Below are 15,346 nucleotides of genomic sequence, written 5' to 3' on the forward strand. Positions count from 1 at the left end.
ACAAAGGGCAGGGGGCGGATCTTTTAATCCTTATTATAAGGGTTCGATCCCTGAGTCAGAAAGATCCCCTGGAGAAGGGAATGGCTACCCACTCCAATATTCTTGCTGGAGAACTCCATAGACAGAGGAGACTCGTGGGCTGCAGTCCGTGGAGTCGCAAAGGGTCAGACGTGACTGAATGAGTACACTTTTTCACATAAGCTCAAATCTATGACACCTTTTTCGATACATTTATTCTCCCTGAGGTATTTCTTTCAGAACACACTCAGCAGTGGGAGGCTAATTTTAAACCCCTCAGTCTGACCTGGTTTAGCATCCTGGGTGGCACTGTTCACAGGGCATTCCTTAAAGCTCTCTTAAAGTTCTGGCTCTCACACTGGAAAAAACTGAGCCAAACAAGCACTCACTGATCCAGGTTCCTGGAGCTCAGTTTGGTCCTCTCCCTCCCTCTCAACTGTCTCTGGTCTGCATGTCTCTGCCCGGTTCCCTGTGGGTCCTGCCCAGCTGCCTTCCCAAGAGTGGTTTTGGCCCCCCATCCTCCCCGCTTACCACCATCTGCCTGTCACTAAGGACTCCTTGGTCTCCATCAGACCTCACCCGCACCCTAACCTGAACCCTCCTCTCTACCGACCAGCTTCGTGACAAAGCCTGAAGAACCGTTGCTCCAAAGATGCAGCAGACAGACTCCAGCCCCACTGGCCAGCAGCTGGTGGGCCTCTGCCTTCCACAGACTGTACTGTGAATAAAAGGGGAGAGAGCCATTTCATTTTCCCAAGTATAAACTAAAGCTAAATGTACTTTTTCAGCTATGCGTGCTGCTCTCCTCCCCAGAAAGCAGCACGGTTCCCCCCACCCTCTCCCTTGTCCTAAGTCTCCTGGGTCTGCATCCCTCCCATTTCTGGTCAGTTTACTCTCATCACCCTGCAGCGAAAATTATTCCAAACTGCATACCCACAGGGCCCTGGCCTTCAGCCCATCCTCCCCAAGTATCTTCACACCATGCCACATCCCTATTTCAGAACCTCAGGCTCCCTATCACAATTTGAGAGAGTATCTCTGTTCCTACGAAACAAACACTCAAGTATTTAGGGCTTGATGTCCCTAGTTTATAAAAAGAGAAGGAAAAAATATGAAAAAGTAAATGGGACAAAAGACAATGGGTGCTTCTGGAACAAGAGCTCCTTGTACCATTCTTGCCTTTTCTGAAATTATATCAACATAAGATTACAAAAAAAAAAAAAAAAACCCTAAACCCTCATCTTAGTGTCAAAGTTTGATAATAAGAGCTCCTTCTCACGGTCACATCTCTGATGTCTTGTTTTTGTCCCTCTCTACACCTGGACTCAGGATTTCCCCTGCTCCTCCCTGCCGACTGCTTCCTTCACTGACTCACTGCTTCCAGGGGGACTGAGGAAGGAAAGGAACTAACACTCCCGACCATCTGCTGCCAGCCGGGCGACAGCGCGTTTGGCACTCAGTGTGTATTATTCACCCAGTCCTACTGAGGGCTCTGCTAGGGAGGACAGTCTGAGGCCTAGAGGACGAAGACACAGGCCCAGGACGCCACAGCCACTAACGGCAGAGTGGGATGGGAACCCGGGTCAGCAGAGGGAGAATGACACAGCAAACGGGACAAAGGCTAAGTAATAAAATCTCATTAACAAACAGATTAGGGAACAGATACAAAGCAGCTGCCAGTACTGCTCTTACCATATCTCTGTAAGTCTGAAATTACATCACGTTATCCAAAAGCTAAACTTTTCCTGTGCCCCGACAAACAGGTGGGCACACTGACCCAGTGAGGCCCCTGGAGGCCCAGGCAGCACAGCTGTGCGGCACAGTGACTTCACGTGGAGGCGTTAGAGCAACTCGGTGCTGACAGCACGAGGGCTCGCTGTCTCTGGGGTTTTTCTCCAGAATCAAGCCGTACTTTTGGCGCATGGAAAAAGTGAAGTCGCTTAGTTGCGTCTGACTCTTTGCGACCCCGTGGATTGTAACCTGTCAGGCTCCTCCGACCATGGGATTCTCCAGGCAAGAATGCTGGAGTGGGTTGCCATTTTCTTCTCCAGGGGATCTTCCCGACCCAGGGATGGAACCTGCATTACAGGCAGATGCTTTACCATCTGAGCCACCAGGGAAGCCACCAGGGTGCGTGGAAAGTAAGACCAGCTTCACCAGAAGAGGGGCTGGGAAGACATGAAACCTGACACTACCGTGCTACCTGGGTGTCTCCCCTCTCCTCATCTCCTCCCTCTAATCAGGGTCTCCTTCCCAAAATGTCTCTGGCATCAAGTCCCTGCCTATCTCCATCGCCAACATCCTGTTCTAGTTGGTCATTCACACCTGAATTATTACCATGACCTGTGGGCCAAATCCAACCTACAAGTGAAGGACTTTTACATTTTTTTAATGGTTGGAGAAAAAAATCGACAGATAACTATTTTGTGACATGTGAACTCAAACTTGGGGGGTGGGGCATAAAAGCTTTACTGGCACACAGCCACACCCATTCATTTACCAATTATCTGCTTTCCTACCTATAACAGCAGCCGCATGGTGCATCAGCTATCCTATGGCCCAGTGACACAGAAAATATTTACTTTCTGGCCCTTACAGAGAAAAACCTGCCAACTTCTCCAGTAGCTGGTCTTGGCCAACTTTCACCTTGCCCCACTCCATCAGGTTAATCAACACAAAACACAGCTTCTGTGCTGCTTCTCTGTGTCCACAAGCCTCTGATGAACTAACTGATCATAAACACCAGCGCTTCCTGGCGTTCATCAGACCAGGTGAACAAACCTGCTTTGAATAAGAAGAGCCCACAGTGCCATGCCTTTTTGCTCACACTGTCCTCTGCCTTTCAGAAAACTCCTCTTTGTCATACTGAGTAAAGTCAGACGCAGGAAGACAAATATCATCTGATATTGCTTATACGTGGAATATAAAAATCCAGGTACAAATGAACTTATTCACAAAAAAGAAACAGAGTTAAAGATGTAGAAAACAATCTTATGGTTACCAGGGGGAAGGTATGGAGGGATAAATGGGAGATCAGGATTGACATACACACGCTAATATGTATAAAATAGATAACTAAATAAGGACTTACTATGTATAGCACAGGAAACTCTACTCAGTACTCTGTAATGGCCTAATGGGAAAACAATCTAAAATAAAAAAGTGGATATATATATGTGTGTAACTGACTCACTTTGCTGTACAGCAGAAACTAACACAACATCGTAAGTCAACTATATGCCAACAAAAATTTTTTTAAAAAAGGAACAAACAAAAGAAAATTCTTATTGCCTTCAATGGCACACTCACCGTTAACTTGCCTCTTAAGACCCTGGGAAAGAGCGTCTCCCAGTTTCCTCTCCTCTGCTCCCTAGCACCCTATACTTACCCTCATCACAGTTCCCACCACACTACACTGCAAGCATCTATTTGTGTGTCTGTCTCCACAGCTACAGAAGATTCCAGAGGCCGAGGAACACGTCTCACTCATCTCCCAACACCCAAACCAAACGGGGCCCCAAGGCCCATACACATTGAGCTCAGCTCCGACTCTGCCAGGCGGGCCTCCTCGCTGCCGAGCACCTGGCGCACTGCATTCTCTCTCTCTCCAGGCACCCCTGCACCGCACGGGGCCTGAGACGCAGCCCACACAGGCCCACGCGTCAGCAGACGAGGGTCCAAATGCCAGCCTCCTCTCACTTGTGTGCCCTTGGCCAAGATACCTGGGTGTCTGTTTTCATCTGAGGAGCAGGGGCGAGAGCAGCATCTGGAATGAACAGCTGAGGAGGCATGCGAAGCATCTACACCAGCGCTGCGCGCATAAGAGCTCAATGGCAAGTGCCTGCGCTCGTCCTCCCCAAAGGCTGGAGGAATCTGCCCGTGCCGACTGGCACCTCACTGCTGTTCTTCTCCCTTCACCCAGCCGTCTCTTCTGAAGCAGGGACGTCGAATGCCCCTGGAACTTGGGCCCTGCCTGGTACCCAGTGCAGGACAACATGCAGAGAAGGGGCCCAGCAGATGACAAAGTCATGAACAAATTACCAGGAAGTCCAAAGAGGTGCTAACAGGAAAAGCAAGGCAGAGCCAAGGATGCAGCAGGGGACACTGAGACTGAGAGTACGGCTGGGCTGCATCGGGCACTTCACACAGGTAAGTGTGGGGCCAGCCAACTTCACCCGAGACAGCCCCTTCAGTCAGCCGCAGCACCAGCTCCACGCGTGGCATTCACGGCGGCTTACCAAGTGTCGGCAGGATTCTCAGTGCTCACAGCCGCACCAAGCACAGACGACTGTCATGTCATCGCACAGACGGAGACACTGAGGCCCACGGGGGTTAAAATACACATACAAGGTCACATACCCTAGTACATGATGCACAAGGAGTTCCAGAGTTCAAGTTCCTTACTGCTATACATTTTGGGGGGTGTGTGTGTGAGAGACAGAGAGAGAAAGAGGGTGTGTGTGTGATTTGGGGGGTGTGTCTCTGAGAGGGTGTGTGTGAGTGTGAATGAGAGAGATAGTGTGTGGCAGAGAGAGGGGATGTGTGAGAGAGGGTGTATGTGTGTGAGAGAGAGTAGGTATGAGTATGAGAGATTGTGCGTGAGAGACAAGGTGTATATAAGAAAGAAAGAGGTGTGTGTGTGCGCGAGAGAGTATGTGTGCGAGTTTGTGTGAGAGATAAGGTATGTGTGTGAGAGATAGTGTGTGAGAGGGTGTAATGAGACAGAAAGGGGGTGTGTGTGTGTGTGAGAGAGAGTATGTAAGAGAAAGGGTTGTGTGTGTGCACGAGAATTTGTGTGAAAGAGAAGGTATGTGTGTGATAGTATGTGCGTGAAAGGATGTAATGAGACAGAAAGGGAGTGTGTGTGTAAGAGAAAGGTGTGTGTGTGTGAGAGAGAAGATATGTATGTGAGAGAGGGTATGTGTACAAGTGTGTGTGAGAGAGAAGGTATGTGTGTGAGAGTGTGTGTGAGAAAGGGTGTATATGAGAGAAAAAGGGGTGTGTGTATGAGAGTGTATATGTGTGTATGGAAAGAGAAGGTATGTGTGTGAGGTATAGTGTGTGTGAGAGTATGTGAGAGAGAGAGAGGGTGTATATGACAGAAAAAGGGGTGTGTGTGTGTGTGTGTATGAGAGAGAATGTGTATCTGTGTGTGTGAGAGAGAAGATATGTGTGTGCAAGTATGTGTGCAAGAGAGTGTATGTGGAGAGAGAAGGCATGTGTGTGAGAGAGAGTGTGTTTGTGAGAGAGAGGGTGTGTGTCACGGTCACCTGGGAACCTTTCTGAGGACTGTAGCCCGGGGGACAGCCTCTCAGATAGCTCAGAGGGACTGCTCCAAAGGAGAAAGGAAGGAGCCAGGATATGTATGAACGTTTTTGCTGAGAAAAACATGTAGTCAAGCATAAAAAGATTACTACTACTCACAAAGAACATACATCTCAAGTTAATGATTTTAGTGCTTTTCTACGTACAAGAGGATGCAGGAATCTGGGCTCACTGAAATTCTCCCTCAGTATCCAAGCTATCTTCTCTATCCAGGGCCCAGCATGCCCGAAGCACAGAATGCTGGTTTTTCTCCACTGTGAATTCCTCTCAGGCTGCACTGTCAGGGGGCAACTGCAGTGACTAATGCCTTGATCCTTGTAGAACTGGAATGGTGGCAACATTTTTTCCTTTACAGAGACATGGAATCCAGGAAAATGTCACTCCTTTCTTTTCCTCTTCCTTTGGATTTCTTTCTCAGGTAAGATTATTCAGGCAATCCCTGAAAGCTAGGTGTAATGAAGCGGAGCTAGAAGATCATGAAGCACAGGCACGAACCAAAAAAAGAGAGACTCAATCCCACATTCTGAGTTTTAATCTAATCTGGCACCACCCTTCACCAGCTAAGAGATCTCAGGCAAGCCAACTAACCTCACTGAGCCTCATGGCTCCTAACCAGTTAGTTGGGTGGGCATCATATATGAAAGACTCTTGTAAGGCCTAAAGGACGTCTTATCATACAGTGTACTGATAAAGCACGCTCCTGATAAATTAGTTCCCTTCCCACCTTTTCCATAGCTCAACACAAGCAAGGTTTTAAGCCAAACCCCTTACCCTCCTTTATGTCCTACCAGGGAATAACCTCTACCCTACCCTGGGTTTTCCTGCCTGGCTGGTACCTATGCCCACGCATCTGGGCTTCATAAAAGCCTGCAGAAGCAGCCTGGAAACAAGCACAGGAGAGCAACTGCATCCAGAGCAAGGGAGGCAGCACAGGGGCAGACGGTCCATGGCCCCGGGGTGCCAATGAATACTGCATGGGGAGAGGCTGGCTGGCCAGGCGCCGCCAGGACACGCCCTGACCACAGCCAGGACAGCGCCTGGAGGCCCGCAGAGGCAGGGCCCAGGACCGAGTACAGCTCTAAGGCTGCACCTATGTGGGGCATGGAGAGGGCAAGGCAGGTAAAGATGACGGGGAGCCACTTCCACCAAGAGTGGAAGAGGAGACTCACAGGAGGAGCTGATACAGAAAAGCAAAGTTCTGAATTCCCCAAGAAGGGATTCGGTTGCAAAACTCCTATCCTATGGAGAATTCAAGAAATACAGACACACACAATTATACTTTGGAGGTCACTCCACATTTTCATACACCAACTTTGCTTGAAGCAAGGATATTTTTAAGCTAATGGACCCTTCTCTGAGGTCACTGGTCCTGGACACAGGGAGTTTCGTTAGCAACATGTGAAAGAGTCCTAAATGTTATTACCAAATGGAGCCAACTCAAGTAACATAGCAGGGAGCAAAGGGGAAGATGCTTAACCATTTCCAGGAGAGGTAGCAATTTCTATCTGATACATTTCTGATACATGATCCAAAGGTCTTATTAAATAAAAGATTAAACATAAGCAAAAACCCTATCTCACTGAGCATATCCAGCAAGAAGTCCTAACAGGCCTTTTCCATGATAGATCAGCTTCCAAATACAGCATATGACAGAGATACTCAAGAAAGGAGTGGGAGAGCTGGCGGGTACCAGCACAAGGTAACCACGGAGTTCCGAGGTTCGATAACGTGGCCTGATCTAATTCCCAAAGCATTGGTTAAGCGCCTCCTGCTCAGGTTTGCTCCCACCCATCAGAGCACCAGGGAAATGGCAGCCTGGAGCCTGGTACCTCCAAGGCAAGCAGCACAGGCCACAAATGGCAGTGGCATTGAGCTGAAGGGCAGCTGGCAGGAAGAGGAGGTGGGCCCGGCCTTTCCTGCAACCAAGCTGCCTAGTTGGACCTCAGAGAGCAGCAGCAAAGAGATCCTCTGTTTGCAAATATACAAACATTACTGAAACAATAGCCATGGGGGTAAATTCTAGAAATTCTCAATCTGACCTGCACAAAATTAACAAAACCAAATGGAGAAAAAAATACTTTGCCTGATAATATAAATTTTCTTACCACTCCATGTTCAGGGCTCTCTGGCCAGTGCAGTTGCCAATCACAACACGTTATAGTTTTCTGCATCTGTGCCTACTCTCCCCACCCCCACCTCCACCCTTACCCCCACCCCCGCCCCAGGCTGCTTGCAGGCAAACAGCATCTTATTGTCCAGCACTCACCTTACATATAGTAGTTGCTCCATAATCACATGCTAAGAAGAAGCCCCAGCATGAATTCAAAGCTCTCAGATTCTGGGTCCTCTGTCCCCAGGCTCCCTGAGGGTGGTCCAGGCAGCAGCATCTCTGGGTATGCTCAGCCCACTGAGGCACACAGAGTCCAGTGAGCCCTGGAGGCCCAGACATGCTGCCATCTCACCAATTTCTCTCCCCTGCCCTTTACTGTCCTTTTCTTCCTTGCTTCCTCTTCTTTTTGCTCCCTCCACACATCACCTCACAGCAAGGTGATTAAATGCACAGGATCTGCAGTCATCCAGCCTCCGCAGAGTATCTATGGTTCTGGACCTCAGCCTCTCTGGAAGTTTCCTGAATGGGAAGCAGGAGACTAGAAGTGGTGTGTGCTCACAGGTACTCGGCAGTGTCTGGCCCACAGTAAGACTCACTGAGTGATAGCTGATCCTATATAATTGCCTATGGTATGGATGGCATCACTGACTCGATGGACATGAGTCTGAGTGAACTCTGGGAGTTGGTAATGGACAGGGAAGCCTGGCGTGCTGCGATTCGTGGGGTCGCAAAGAGTCGGACACGACTGAGCGACTGAACTGAACTGAACTGAAAGGTGCTTAAAATGCCAAAGGCAGAAGGTTGTTTTTTCCCCTACCTATGCAAGTCTGGTTTTGAGACGAGCCTCTCTGCTTTGGAAACAAACTGAAACAGGTCCATGTCACGAGTTCAAATACTTCCTATTCGTTTTTCATAGGGAAACAAATGACTCTGACCAGGCATGACCAAACTGGGTAAAAGGTTCTGTTCCAAACAGTGGTTAGGATCCCACACTAGTTCATTTAAAAACAGAATAAAATAAAAATCATCCATAAAGTAGTTGAGCTAGGACAATGATAGGGTTTGCGTGAGTTCTTGGTTTTAGGAATCAGAAACCCACGCTAGGCAAAAAAGTACAGGAGGGAAGGGGACAGGTTTCCTGAGCTTTTCAGGGAGCAGACTTGTAATCAACACTCTTTCCAGATCCCATGGCCCAGCCCGAGGTGCCTGAAGACCCTACACTGTGCTAAGTGCACCTTCTGGGGCACCCACAGGTGTTCCCCTCTGGATGCTTCAAAGTTATCTCCTCCAACTCTGCCCGTTTTGATGGAATACGTCAGTTTAATCTAAATGCACCTCTCATAGACCACTTCAAGCAGATAATGCAAAAGTGAAGAGAAGGACAATGTGAAACAGTGCAGGGATGGTTGGAAGAGAGAAAGGGTGGCCACCAGAACGGAGGTGAGTCCACCCCAGTCAGTCGTCTTTGACTGGTCAGTGACAGCACAGCTCTGGACCTGAACGCCTGAGTTTGAAGCTGAGCCCACTGTTCCCAACGGGGCCATCACTGAGCTGTCCGCCTCAGGGCCCTCGTGCAGGAGACAGGGGTGCCATGAGGACTGAGTGTGCCGCCCCCACCGAGCAGCCGCTCAGAACAGGCCCAGCAGACAGCCACCCTCCTCCATGCGCTCCTGCAGAGACCACCATCGAGACACTGCTTACCCACTTCTCCTCCTCTCCCACTCACAAACCCCAACGACTCAATCACAAGGCAGCTGGAGGGGGTAAAGTGAGGGAAGGCAGGGAGGGGTGTCGCTGGGGCCTTCATAAGTGGGCATTTTGTAGGCCAGGACAGCCTGCGGCGGTGTGTTGTCATAACCCAGGGGGTGACAGGTTAGAGAAGTATCGTCCACCCCTGGTCCTACCTCTGGGCTGCTCTGCCCGTCTTCAAGCTCCAATGCTGACGTGTAGCAACAGAAAAGAGGCAGGGGAAGAGACAGGACGAAGCCAGACCAACCAAAGTTCCACGCTGCCTTTTGTGTAGTTAGCTGTTTCAAGATAGTAAGGAAAAATCAATAAAAGCTACTAGTCAACCGCCTGATGGAATGCTGCTCCCCTCCTTCCAGAGTCCACCAGACCAGATCCATCCCTAGATATACGGTTAAACAGACCTCTGTAGACCGGCCTAACACAAGAAGACCCCCTCCTGGCCTTCAGCCAAACACACACACACACACACACGCCTGCTCTTTCCTCCTCTCCACAGTGAGGAGGCACCTCTGAGGACTGACCACTTAGCAGACACGCCTGCCTTTCCTCTTCCACCTTCCTCCAGTGTTCAAACCAACAATCCTACTTCTCCCTTCTTTAATCTGATTATTACCACTTTATTCCTTTTTTTTTTAATTGTGGTGATTTTTTTCTTCTCTGTGAAGACTGACGTTGACAAAAAGTGAATGAACTGCAGAGTTTTTAGGGCAACAGTTTCCCTGTCCTCCCTCCCCAGTTTCTTGATTATCATAATAAGCCTTAACACCAGAAGACAGTTAAAGCCCACACCAAGAAAACAGCAAGTCATGTGCAGCTGAGCCCCAGAGGGAAGAGATGTTGTTCTGTCCCCTCCACCAGCCACTCCACAGAATCAGAGCTGAATTCTGAAGAGTGGAACCAAAGGTGACAGAAGAGTGCGTGGAGGCAAGGGAAAGCCCAGAGAGAGTTTAGGTAAATTTCTGAACAATATCCCCACACTCCCAGTGTACCACATTATTTGTAGAAGTTAGAAACCAAAAAGGAGTCAGATTTTCAACTCTGCCACCTAAAGTAGAAACTGAGAGTCTATTTACTGCACAGATTTTAGCCCAAGTGCCAGGCCTCCAGGTTTACAATTTCAACCTGCAGCTTAAGTTTAAAAGCCTGGGTACTAAAGGAGTTACCTGGGTTAGAATATCACACATTTCTTTCGTCCACAAACCATTTCAATTGTCTCCCTTTCTATGTTCCCCATCTGGCCTCATAAAACATTTCACACTCTCCAAATACAGATATTTTTTCAACTCTTATTTTTTTCTTAAGTAATGACCTGGCTAAAGAATGCTTCTGGCCCAGGAATAGTCCAGAATCTTTTCCACTATTCTACTTCAATGAAAAATGAAACCCCTGTACAAGCACAGCCCATCAGAGCCAGGCAAGCAGCGACAACAGGTGTCAGGGGCTCTGCTGTCTGCTCCCTGTCTCCACTAACACCCAGGGAGGTTAGAAGCACACACTTCAGAATCAGCCCAGCTTTGAGGCCTGACCTGCCTTGTCACTGCCTTGACCTCCATCTCACCAAACCCTAGTTCATCAACTGTAAAACCAGGGAAAATAACATGTCCTACCTTATAGACTGTCATGGGGAACAAATGAGGTGATGTACGTGAAGCGCCTGGCACACATAAGCACCCAACAAATGTCAACTATTCTCAGCTGTCTAGTAATCTGAAAAGCATAATGGTTTGGTATCTTTAAGTCTTCCATGTTTCAAAAAAAGAGGGTTTTTTCCCTTATGAAAGTATTAGTGAAATTCTATAGGAAGGAAAAATCGAAGTCCAACTTAGCCATCAACTCACAACTTAGAGCAAATAATGTCCCCCCCATTTCTTTATCCATAAAGTGGGAAATAATATACTGCACTAAACCTGATGACCTCAGACAAAAAAGAATCAGTGAGATAACAGGCGATAAAAAAGCTTTCACTTTCTCAAAGAAAAGCAGTAAGGAAATCCAGAGTATGATTATTACTGAAACGTCACATCCAGTATAACAGGACATACATAAACCACTGATGTTACTCAGGCTTTCAAGAACATTAGTTCTGATAGCCTTTTAATCTGGTCATAATGAGCCTGGTACAGTAGGAGGGGGGTACATGGCTGCTCCCTGCAAAGCCCAGTTCAGAGGTACAGCCCATCAAATCTAGGAGTGTGCCCTGTTTGCTGGTCAGGTGTCATCCACCCAGGCCATTTCTTAGATGCCAGTGCCAACAGAAATTAGGAAAGGCTTATGGTTCCACCTGGACAGGTTAAACCAACAGCAACCAAAATCCTTACCCACAGGAATTTTCAACAGACCCAAGAAAGGGTCCACTCTGACCCTTTATTCTCCTGTGCTGAGTGAGTAAGATCTCATCTATGGTATGTACCATCCTTTCTGGAAAAAAAAAAAAGCACATGTGAGCTGGAAGGAAGAGCTCAATTGTTTCTTGTTTGATATTTACTTCAAGGTTCAGAGGTCTGAGTTTCATTTTTAACGGACCATAAAAATTTTGGTGTGAGAGCTAGAGGTTGGGATGGGAAGAAGAATCGGGGGATTGGAGGGTTAGTCTTAACTTAAAAAGGGAGCATGCAAACAAAGCTGTATCCAATTTCATCATCCACAGGTCTCCCAAACTCAAACAGGAAAGAAAAAAAAATTACTTATGGTTATTAAACACTTACTATGTGCTAGGTATACTTGCACAGAATATTTGGTACACATTACTCTAGAGCCCATTTTCTGCCCCACACCTAGAAACACCATGATCACCTGAACCATAAGGTATGGGGTGGGGGGACCTCGAAATCTAGCAGTCAAGTTCTAGACATTTCAAAGGCTAGCATCGTGAACACAAAAAGGCAGCTTAGCTAGGAACCAGGTCTAAGTTCCTGAAGATTCTTTGCAAGAGGACCATCTAAACCCTGTTTTCCCTATAATTCTGGAATTAAGCCATGGTGTTTAGTATCCTATCCAAAAAATAAAAACAATTTAAAATCCTAGAACACAAGGAGAATTCACTCTAGAGCCACAACAACCTGAGCCAAGTTTCTGACCAAGTCCACTTGACAATGAAGTAAGACATGTATACAAGCCTCTGGAGGGCCCTTTACAGAGGTGCTCGGAGGAGAGCCAGCACCAGGAGCTGCCATCTGCGTGGCCAGGTAAGGAGGGCAGGGCCTCCCCGCCAGCCCAGCGCAGACGCGGAAGGTTGTGCTCACTGCAAGACCCATCGCACCTCACCCGCACCCCCGGGGTACGATCCAAACGGCTGTCTCCCAGGCAGACTGTCAGATGGGACTCGCCAAGTTTAAACGCCATCTCCCCATCCACGTCCCAGAAAATGAGAAGGTGTAAGCCTCGAGGAAAACACTGCTCACAACTGGCTTGCATTTCTCAGCACTAAGCACTGATGTCACCGTAACCGATGCCTGCGGTAAACAGCCGCCACCTTAGAGCTCACAGGCTGTGTGCGGGGCTGCAGACGCCTTCCTTCAAGTGAGTCTGCGGGGAGTCGGAAGACTAGGGCGGTCCGTGAGCCTCAGGGGACGGGGGACACGGGGACAGGGGGCACATGGGGGATGGGGGCACCCGGGGGTTGGGGGACACGGGGGAGTTGGGGGGGGGGGGGACACGGGGGAATGGGAGCACAAGGAGACAAGGGGACAAAGAACATGGGGGGAGAGGGGAGATGCGGGACACGGGGGAAGGGGAGACACATGGGGACCTGAGGGGACGGAGGGCCACCGCAGGAATGAGGGAGTCGAGGTCCCGCCGCGCCCTCCTTCTCCGGCACGGCTCCTCAGCTGCGCGTCCGCTCGCGGGTCCCCTCGTGCCCGGCCTCGGCGGCGCTCCTGGCAAGCACGTCCAGCCTCCCGCCCGCCGCCCGCGGCCCCAGACCCGGGCCTGCCGTCCGCTCCGGGGCTGCAGCGGCGGCCAGAGGGAGGCGCCCGGCCCGCGCGGGTCCCGGGCCAGGTCCGGAGCCCGTCTCACCTCCGCCTCATGCCGCGCTGCGCCAGCGTCCCGGCCGCAGCCCACAGTCCAGACCCTCGGCCGTGGCGTCCGGCGGCCTAGCCCCGTGGCGACTCCCACTCGGGCCGGCGCCTCAGCCCCGCAGCCGCCCCCTCAGCAGTCGGCGTCCCGCGCGAGCAGCACCGCGGCTGCTGCTGTGGTAGCGGCGCTGCCGCCGGGTGGGGCGGGCACATGGGAGGGCGGGGCTGTGGCCCCTGGGGCGCGACCACCGGACCCCGGCCTCGGGGCGCTGACCTCAGCGCGCCTCCGGAACCCGCTCTGCCGCCCGTCCCCAGGGCCGCCGGCGCGACCCGCTGGCTCAGACTTTGCCAGAAGCTCATGGTTCTATGCAGAAGGTAAAAGAGAGGGCCGCCTCCACACCCTTCCTTCTCTCCACTCCCCCCGCAGGTTCAGTGGTATATTCCTCAAAGCCCGCCCCGAGGGACCAGGGAGAAGCTGATTGGTTGAGAACCTTGGACGGGGGCGAGGAACCGCACGAAATGACCAATGGAAAAGCATGGTGGGCACATCAAAGCCGGCCAGAAAGGGAGGAGAGAGGATGCGATTAAAGGGCACGTTATTTGTTGCGCTCTGTAGCCGCCGCACAACACAACTGGAATTTTCTATCTGATCCAGTCCAGACAGGAAACAAAGAGATTGGGGATTCTCAAATTTTGGAGTTAAGAGAACGAAAAGAAAATATGGAGAGAACTGAAGAAGATATCTGCGTGTGCCTTTCCGCCGTCCGGTTGTCAGTTGTCTCATCTAATCCAATAAGGATATTGGAGTAGAATTGATCTCTCGTAGTCCTTCTCATACTTTGCAAGTCTATAATCCTTGGCTTGTGATTAGCAATATTTACATATGTTCTTCAATTTGGGACATCAGCTAAAGAACTTTGATTGAAAGTTGACACCAGTTCCTTTGTTCAGACAGTATTAACCCCAGCTTTTGTGAAGACAAAGTCAATATCCTTTCTGACTCCCTCTCTGAAAGCAGAGCGTTCTTTTCATATGTGGAGGGCCACACTTTGCCCAATAATTTCTACTCTAATTTGACTCTACTGAGAGTCACCTCCTCATCTTCTCTCTTCCTCCACATAATCAGACAACACCTCAGTTAATAATTCGTTTGCGTGTTGAACTGTCCAGAGCCCCTGGCTTCAGCAACAGGTCTTGCTGGTCAGGCCTCATCAGAATTGCCAAAATGCTGGTCACTACCTCAAGTCTGTGGCAGCCATTTAACTCTACAAGGACAGTGAGCTCTCAGTCTCCCTGCCTGTCAAATTCAAGACTTGAAAGCATCCTGAAAGGGTCCCACCTACTCTGTTTTAGAGGTTTACACGGGCAGCAGGCCTGCACTTTGGTAACAACCCTCCTGACAAGTCCACTTTCTTTTTTCAGAACTCTTTAATTTGACTGTGCCAGGTCTTAGCTGCAGCACCAGGGATCTTTCTTAAGTTGCTGCACATGGAGTCTAGCTCCCTGGCTAGGATAGAACCCAGGCCCCTTGCATTGGGAGCCTGAAGCCTTAACCACTGGACCACCAGGGAAGTCCCAAAACTTTTCAACCTCCCTACACCCCTCAACCCTCTTCCAAGTTGTATCAGGTGTCTGGGGTACCCTTAGTAGCTCCACTCCCCACCCAGACAACTCATCTTCCAACTATTAGGCAGAGTTCGAGAAAGTCCAGTTCCTCCATGAAGCCTTCCCAGTCTGATGAACAGAAGATTCTGGCTTATAGAGTTCCTACTTCTACTCTGTGTTCCGCAAACCCTGATTTTCTGCCCTATACTATGCAATTTTTATTGACACATTTACCTCTCTCCTTCATTTACAGCAGCAGCTCCTTCTGCTTACATTTAGCATTAATAAATGCTTCCAATACGCTGGGTACTGTTTGGAAGTGCTTTGCATGTATCACCTCATTTCAGCCTCAGACAGGCTTAGAGAAGTTGACTTGCGCAAGGCACACACAGTGGAGGTCTAACTACGGTGCCTACCTTCGCATCCCCCACAACGCAAGGCTATCTCCTGTTTCTTCAGAACCAACTGCATTCCATACAAAAGAGAATGTGATGCACCTGTATCGTGTTTTACATTGATCCCTGGA

At 49.6% G+C, this 15,346-nt stretch overlaps 1 protein-coding gene and 1 long non-coding RNA gene across 2 annotated transcripts in view; one reads left to right on the forward strand and one right to left on the reverse strand.

Moving 5' to 3' along the window:
* MICAL3 (microtubule associated monooxygenase, calponin and LIM domain containing 3) overlaps positions 1–13,411 on the reverse strand; it is a 102,919-nt gene extending 89,508 nt beyond the window's left edge. The window contains exon 1 of the mRNA XM_070790373.1: positions 13,217–13,411. The gene's annotated coding sequence lies outside the window, so the exon portion shown is untranslated. The remainder of the gene's footprint in view (positions 1–13,216) is intronic.
* On the forward strand, positions 12,448–15,126 carry LOC139183236 (uncharacterized). Its single transcript, XR_011566818.1, has 2 exons — positions 12,448–12,721; positions 13,643–15,126. It is a non-coding gene; the product is annotated as an uncharacterized lncRNA (long non-coding RNA).
* Positions 15,127–15,346: the final 220 nt, after the last annotated feature.

Source organism: Bos indicus, chromosome 5 (genome assembly GCF_029378745.1).
Source record: "Bos indicus isolate NIAB-ARS_2022 breed Sahiwal x Tharparkar chromosome 5, NIAB-ARS_B.indTharparkar_mat_pri_1.0, whole genome shotgun sequence".
Lineage (NCBI taxonomy): Eukaryota > Metazoa > Chordata > Mammalia > Artiodactyla > Bovidae > Bos > Bos indicus.